The sequence below is a fragment of the Anneissia japonica genome, unplaced genomic scaffold (genome assembly GCF_011630105.1).
Source record: "Anneissia japonica isolate Jap-2015-1 unplaced genomic scaffold, ASM1163010v1 scaffold65_len388318_cov190, whole genome shotgun sequence".
In the NCBI taxonomy this organism is placed as follows: domain Eukaryota; kingdom Metazoa; phylum Echinodermata; class Crinoidea; order Comatulida; family Comatulidae; genus Anneissia; species Anneissia japonica.
In genome coordinates this window covers 245,280-253,735 of record NW_022729881.1, presented here as the reverse complement: position 1 = coordinate 253,735, position 8,456 = coordinate 245,280, and the positions used below count along the sequence as shown (strand labels likewise).

Sequence of the window (8,456 nt, the reverse complement as noted above, 5' to 3'; positions counted from 1 at the left end):
TCATACAAAAACTATTTATTCCATCAAATGGTTCAGAAAAATTGTTAAATTTTAAATTACAGTTTGAGAATACAAAAGGGGATAATAGAGGGCCACCACTGGTATACACCAGCCTCCTGCACCACTTTTTTAGTGTGGTTACAGTGAGAAATTCAATCAATCAAGTGCCTATGGCTAGTAGTAGTAGGTAGGCCCTCTCTGGCGTCATGCTATTCTCTCTAGGCCCGTGTAAATTTGTTATCTGCTACGCTGTCGTTGGCCCTCTTTCTTGTTAATGTTACAGTAGTGTTATACGATTAGCTAGCCTACCCTAGGCTAGATACCTTGTTACTTTAGACGGCCTAGGCCTCGTAGTAGTCTGGGACCTGGTGTTTCCTACAGGCTAGCTAGGCCTAACGTAACATGTAACGATCTATCGAGGCCCCTAATTCCTATCGTTATTAATATTCTGTCTTAAATACACGAAATATACTTATCTTGGATTGTGATAAAATATAGGTTGAAGACTGACGACATTATGCTGCTGCTACTATCGAAAAAAACCATGTTGTTCTCAGCAACTACTGCATTGAAAACTAAACTCCGCATTGCATCTCTAAACTTCGCGGTACCCCAAACTTCGCAAATGCCACCCAAATAGGCGGCTACCGTTATATGGAACGCCGTTAGTATCTTCGGTTATGTGCAAACACTCTATTATGTGCAATCGCCATGACGTTATTTGGTTTGATCATTATGTTATGTGGTTTGGTCATTATGTTATGTGGTTTGGTCATGATGTTATGTGGTTTCTCATTATGTTATGTGGTTTGGTCATGATGCTATGTACTTTGGTCATGATGTTATGTGGTTTGCTCATTATGTTATGTTGTTTGCACATTATGTTACGTAGTTTCGACATGACGTTTAGACGTACATGTGGAGTATGCGAAGAAGTGTGAATAAGAAGAAGGCTGTACAAGTAAGACTATATCAAATTTAATTTTAAATTTTTGATTGGCCGAGAGCGAGCAGGAACACCACACTAGTTTTTTACCACCGCAACAGAGTCTTATTTTATACAAGCGAAGAGTATATTATACTGTAACAGAAGAGAGTCCACTGTTATTCTTAATATACGCGTCAGCGTGACGCCCCTCCGCTGTATAGGGAAAACGCCCCTAGCTTCTGTTGTGGATGCATGAGTGATGGCAGCATATAAAAACAGTACTTTTTTAAGACCTGTATTTGGAATAGAGTACATAAAGTCAAATTATTATATCCATTTTTAAACGAAATATAAAGGCAAGACTTTATAAGAATTATTGGAAAATATGCTATATATTTTGTGGGTTTTTAGCAGGGAACAGTTCACTGTTCCCTGGTTTTTAGAAAGTTTACTTTAAATCACGCTAGTATTTTAAATGTTGATAAATGAAAAAGCATGGGAGTTTATAAGAAAAATAATACAGTATTATAGGCCTCCCTATATTAGAAGACGACTATTCATTATAAACATTCATCCATTCATTCATTTGTATTCGGCATATGTAATTCTTATTAAATGAGAAGATATGGTTAATGATGTGTTTGCTTTGACTATGTTCTCCAGCCCTTCCTCAGTCTGGTATGTAAGTATAACGTTTTCTCTTCAGTCAAAAAATTAATCTATAAAACATATAGGAAAAAGAAAAAAATCTGAAATGCCAAAGTAACTTTCAAAATATTGTACTTTATTTTGTATTATTCCACACGAACTTCAAATACTTTCACAAGTAAATGAGAGTTAGGTCATGATGAGGAAAACATCCATCGTGATACTTTAAAATCTTGGATGATAAATGAGAAAAAACTTCATCCATCCAACTGTTAGTGACCCAGGCACTGTCTGTGATGAGGTATTACCACCACATAATAATCAGGGGCGAAACCAGGATTTGAAAGAGGGTGCTTCAAAATGAAAAATGTTGATTCCTAGGCCGGAAATGAGCTTTTTTTTTAATGACCTTTAAGTTCTTTAAAATTCCTGTTTTTCTCGTCTTGAAAAGATCTGTAAGTAACTATATTGCTTCTCTTAAATAAATGATGCACAGCCATATAGGATGGGCAACAATAACAAAATCAGTATAAACTTAATTACTTAGAAAGTACTTAATATTATCTCATTCTTCAGGCCTCTATAGAGAAAAAAAAAATCAAAGACATAGTGAGTCGATTTCCAGCACGATTAAAAATCGTAACGGCACCAGGTTTGGTCTACAGGACAGGTCATTCCATTCAAAGAAAATTCCTTTTGATGGAGAAAGTGTACCTTTATAGCAAGGTTTGCCTAGTTCGAAACTATGTAAAACTATATAAGCAATAATAATTGTGACAGTGAAGTCATCATTTAGAGAATTAATTAGAATTGTTTGGACCTGCCTCTCTACGGAAAAATCATGTAAATCAAATCGGTTAAAAAAAAAAATTTTCAATTCGGTAGCATATTGCACAGATAAGTCAGGAAAACATCTTACTCTATTACTCTTATCTTTATGCATAAAACCACTCATCAAGCGCATGCCCTTCTATATCATTTTCATGTTATTTTCTGTAAAATGATTTTCTACTTTCATTCTGTAATTATTTTTTTCTTTACGTATAATAGTTTTAAGATCTTTTTGGATATCTTTAAGTTTATTTCTATCATTTTTATTAAAGGCTACTTTTTTTCTTTTAATAATGGCTTGAACGAACATTTTTAGTAATCCATGGTTTATTGTTACTGAAAACTTTTAACAACTATTTTGGGAATTTTAATTTCACAACAGAAATCAATATAGTCACAACAAGTTTGAGTGAGATCGTTAAGATCTTTACACTTTTCTTTAAACATGTCCCAGTCTGTACACTCCAAGCACCTTGTAAGCGCTGTATAGATTCATCTGTCCATTGTTTAACAATGATTTTCTTTGGTTTTTGCGTCCTACTCAACGGTAAGTATTTGCTACTTAGCTGTACGAGGTTATGATTGCCGAGACAAGGTAGCTTGGTTGACACATATATGCGTTCTTTACATTCGAGTAATAAAGCTCTGGTTGGCTGGCATTCCTGGTCGCACAGCTGACATATTGGTAGTAATAAACACTACTTTTCCTTCGATTACAATGATTAAAATCGCCATTTACTATAATCAAAGCGTCAGGGGATTCCACTTCAACTTTATAAATGGCGTCGTAAATTTGTTCTGAAGCTTTCTTAGCAAGGTTTCTATGAGGAACATATACCGTGACAACTATGTGCGAAAAATCTCTAGGAATGTTAAATGGCTGTATACTAGTCACCATTATTTCACTCTTCGGTGTGCATGTATGCGCCTTAATCGTTACATTATTTGGGTGACAATATCGGCTATTCTCATATACACACAGACTTCCTCCTTTTTCTTTACCCGATTCCGATGTTTGATCACCTCTGATTAATTTAAATCCATCAATATCCATATGCTCATCCCTGTGTTTTTCTTTCAACCAAGTCTCGGTCGGTAAATGACATAAGTCATAAGACTACTTTCCTAAATTTGTTCATGTATCGCACGTTTGCCCTTAGTTCGTCCATTTTATTGTCCAGTGACTGCACGTTTCCAATAATAATAGATGGGATTTAAGGTCTACTTTTCCTAATTTTAAGGCGTTTCATGAGTCCTCCTGCTTTCCCTCTCTTTCTGCGTTTTACGATCTTAGGCCACTTGTGTTTGTCTGGCAGCGGTGGGGTGCAACGTCTTTGCTCCTGCATAACTAGCCTAGCAGTTCGTTTGTGTAGTAGGTGATCCTTGATCCAAAATAATGATTAAACAACACCAAAAAAGCACATAATTTGCTTCAACAACATGGTAGCACAATACAGTATCAATCACGACGTTCAAAATGTAGATAAAGAAACACGTACATTAGTTTAAAAAAGGCACCAACAGCTCCACCAAAACGAGCTCCGTCCACCCAGAGCCATATATATAAAGAGTTGCGACATTCCGCTCCTTGGTTTACGAAAGTCACGTGGCACACACCGTCCATTTTGTTTCATAATCTTCCCGATGAACACATTCAAAGTATATGTGTTACGTACATTGCATATTAATTTCACACACTTAATTGGGTTTACAATTATATTTAATAATTAACATCACTTAGTATGGACGGCGTATAAGAATTCATATATAATCGAATATTTGCGTGCGTGCGTGCTCGCGTAAATTCCGTGCTCGCGTAAATGATTGAAATTAAAATTATAATTTTTTTTTTTTTTTTTAATTCGTCACATTTTAATCAATGAAGACCCGAACTATTTTATTTAATGGTAATCTTTTCTTTGGTTTTAATTGTTTTTAATAGTTCGCTAAACAATATTAGAAAAAGGTTCTTAATTTCAAATCTTTGTACAGCCTGTATAAATACGAATGACAATGAAAATAAAGGTGATGTTTAATAATCTTTAAAATGATTTGCGGTTTCTATTGCATACTATTATATAATTATTATAACTTTATTTCGGAAACGACGCTTTTAAAACAGCGGACACACTCTTGCGGTGTGTTTATAAAAGTAACATACTGTACAGCCATAATACAATATTGAAATAGAGGCGAGACTTTTAATACAATAAAATGTACGATAATTACACAAGTTGAATATATCACAGATCCTGTATATCATTTAACAATTTATAACATTTACAGCAAAGCACAGTTTATATATTGCGGCCAACTGACCTATACTATTTTAATATTTATAAATAATAATAATCAAATTAATAACATAAGGTTTGTATAGGGCTCGCTCATATTCAAATTTAAGGAGCAAAAATCTATATACCCTAGACGGATTTAAATTACATTTTGATATACATATTTAATAAATTTTTTGCTGGTCGTCACATATCATTTATTTGCAAACATAATAGGAGCTACTTAAGGATTGCCTAATTAAAGAATGCTTGCCATCGAGGGGCTTTCTCGGTCTATCGGCGAGGATTAAAGAACTGCCTAAAAATAGTAAATTCTTACAGTATTATTTTATAATATGAATAAAAAGTATAGCCGCGTTAGTCTGTACAGTATAGAAAGTATAAAGTAAATAACAGCAGCACTTTTGAGACTAACAATATATAATTTATTCTCTAGCTTTCGTCCACACAGTGGACTTCATCAGGAGACTGTACAAATGGGATAGGAAACAACTATAACAATAAAGAATGGTGTTCAAAGCAAGTACAAGTCTGCCGAAATAAGCAATCTAAATAAACAGTATTAAAAGATCAATGATAAGAAACTGTGGGAAATAGCATACAGAATAAGTCTATGTCAAAGCATAAAGAAAATATTTTTTTCTCTATGGTCAATTCAATGATAAAAACAGTAAATAGGTAGTAAATACAGTAAGGTAACTATGAGACAAAAATACAGTTAATAATAAGGCAGCTATAGAAATATAAAAATATACATACAATGATGAGAGATAATTATTGAAGGTAATGTGGGAGGAATCCTCGATCAATGTTAAGGCCTAGTTCTATACAGTCTAATTGTGTAATTATTTTCTGTTCAGCTATTTCTCGTTCTAAACTATTTTTTGAAAAATTCTTTCTTAACTACTTGCACTTTCATATTCTTAATTGAGTGGCCAGAAGATGCAAAATGATTAGCTACAGGATTTTGGGTGAGTTTGTGTTTAATTTCATGTTTATGACCATTAATCCGTTGTCTTAGTGTTTGTCCAGTTTGTCCGATGTAGAGAGCATTAGGGCAAATATTGCACGATATAGCATATATAAGGTTGGATGACATGCAGTTATAAGTGCCTTTTATGTTGAAATGATTATTGTTTGGTCCTTTGACAATGTTACTGGATTTGATATGTGGACAAAGTTTGCATGTCCTAGTATTGCAAGCGAATGTGCCGTTGTCGCTGTTAGTGGGAAGTTTACTTTAACGAAGTATCTATGCTTACGCCGAGTCGTAAGCATTAATCATAGGCTATGCTTACGCCGATCTATTTGAAGGGCGCCGCTTGCTTCGTGAGTACGAAATCGTCCTATTGAGCATGTGCAAATATTTTTTTTCTGTAGCGCGCACTTAGTGAAGTTTCAAAATGGCAGATGAAGACACTTTGCGTCTCGGTGGCACTTTCACAAGCTATGAAAAATTGTCAGAAGCTGTATCGAATTGGGAGAAAGAAAATCACATAAATTTATATAAACGATCTTCACGTACCATCGATTCTGCCAAAACACGTGCACCTAAAAGAAACTTCAAACCCGAATTAAAATTCTATTTAGAATCCACAATTATTATTTTCCTGTACCCATAATTGCTTGCACTCAAGACAAATTATTAGGTGCTTCGGAAATTTTGCATTTAACTTACTACGGATATTTGAAGATTGGGTTAAACTTACAGAAATGCTTTTTACTAACTTGATAAAGTCTGTCTTAGGCTAGCCTAATTTAAACTATAGTTTGTGCTGGTCTGGCATTTAGATTTTTATTATTTCTTTTACTTGCTAGGTACTGTACTAGAAGACCTTACCAAATCCAGATGCAAATGAAGAGAAAGGTGTTAGGGGAGTTGTTACTGACATTGTTATAGAAGATAATGGTCAACCAAAAGGAACAACACCAGGCATATTAACCAGAGAAGGAGAAGCAAAATTGGCAGTTTCTTTCCTAACATTGTAAGAAAAAAACCAATCTGTATTAAAAGCTGTAAATGAAGAATCCACATTAGGTATGTTTTGTTGCTTACCATAACAAAGAACCAATAAGACCATTAGAATAGATGTTTATTTTGGGATGCAGTAATGTAGTCTTTATTTTGAGGAAGATGATATAGCCAGCAATTTAAATTGTGTGTGTGTGTTGATTTGGTTCCTCTTCTTAGGGGTTATCCAACTACTAGTTAACTTTAAAAAAATAATGAATACTCTCAGCATTCTCATGTGAACTGTAAATACTGTATTAAAACTAAATATTTATTTGATTATAAAGGAAACAATTCAAATAATTGATACAGGATCCACATATATTTTTTTTCAATTATGATGTGTACTTTTTTTCTGTTGTGTAGGTTATGTTGAGGAATTATTTGATGCTCTTCATTTGAGAGTCGGTATGAGATCAAAATGCTTAAGGATGCACTTGACAATGCAAAAGAAAATCATGACGTCATTCCTGAACAAATAACAAATTACTTTATTTGGACTGATAAGGCTACATTGGTCAGGGAAAGAAAGTCAATATTCAAATGAAACAAAAGTTTAATGTAGGTTATGCAGTAATGTTAAAATTAGGAATTCAAGTGCAAGTATCGGAAGGAAATGGCTTCCATATTGTAAGAACTGCACATGCTGGTATTACTCTTCGGTTGTTTCGGCCAAGCTTGTGCCAGATCCAACATATGAATTGCCTGCCTGTATGCAACATGACGGTACAATCTAATACAGTAATGTTAATGCAGGACCCCAATGGAAATAAACCTGCTATTGGTTTTCTTGGGCTATCCTGGCCAATGTTTGTTAATGTTTCCCTGTTTGTTAACTGTAAACTTTTGGCTGAATAAATAAATGAATGAATGAGAAAAAAATATTTTTTTCAGATAATTGCTAAAGAAATTTACATGAAATTATTAAAGCTTGGAGAAATAGTTTTCCCCTTTCATCCAAATATTGGTCAATAATGGCAATTTCTGTAAAGCATGGACACTCTTGTTGCATTACTCAAGAAAACCTATAGGTCTAAACAATTTTTACTATATTGTATATACTTTATATAAATTGAAAAATACTGAAAAACAATAATGCTTTGGGAATAAATGAAATATTATGCCCTCTTCTTATCATCAGCAATAACTGACGACAAGACAAGATCCAGCAATTGACAAGACAAGATATATATATATATATATATATATATATAGATTAAAAGGCAAAATACTGGAAAACAACAATGCTGTGGGAAACAATGGCTGGATCTCAGTGTCACATTAGAACTTATATTTTTCCCTACCATATGCGTGTTGCCCTAATATTTAAATAATATGCTAATCCACTTAGTGAATAACAAGTTGTTAGTCATTGACAAAAAGGTGATTGTATTGTTACTAAATTTGCATAAAGCGTAAATCCGTTGCCAGCCGGTCATATAAAATGACTAGCGCGAGATTTCGAATTACTCTCAAATTTACTATCATACGATTGAGTCAACCCACAGCCAATTCTGTGAGGTTCATGAGACGAGCAGTTTTATTGTAAGCTTATCATGGGACGCACGATACTGTATAAGCCTGGCCTTTGTGAATTTATACACAGTTGGTAGAACCGTGATAAAGTTTTTTTGTTCAGTTATAAACCGACGGAATGGGGCGAGTTAGGATAGAAACTCCGACAAGGCTCGCAGCTGAACGTGGTGGAGCTCGTCTATGTTAACCTACAGTACGGTAGTGGACA

General features: G+C 34.2%; 1 long non-coding RNA gene across 2 annotated transcripts; it reads left to right on the top strand.

Annotated features, from left to right (window-relative positions):
• Positions 1-85: 85 nt before the first annotated feature.
• LOC117114754 lies at positions 86-7,583 on the top strand. 2 transcript variants are annotated; one of them, XR_004446440.1, is made up of 4 exons: positions 99-187; positions 5,634-5,672; positions 6,520-6,739; positions 7,079-7,583. It is a non-coding gene; the product is annotated as an uncharacterized LOC117114754 (long non-coding RNA). The 2 variants fall into 2 exon arrangements; XR_004446439.1 differs by lacking the exon at positions 5,634-5,672 and having other exon boundaries at positions 86-187.
• The last annotated feature ends 873 nt before the right edge of the window (positions 7,584-8,456 follow it).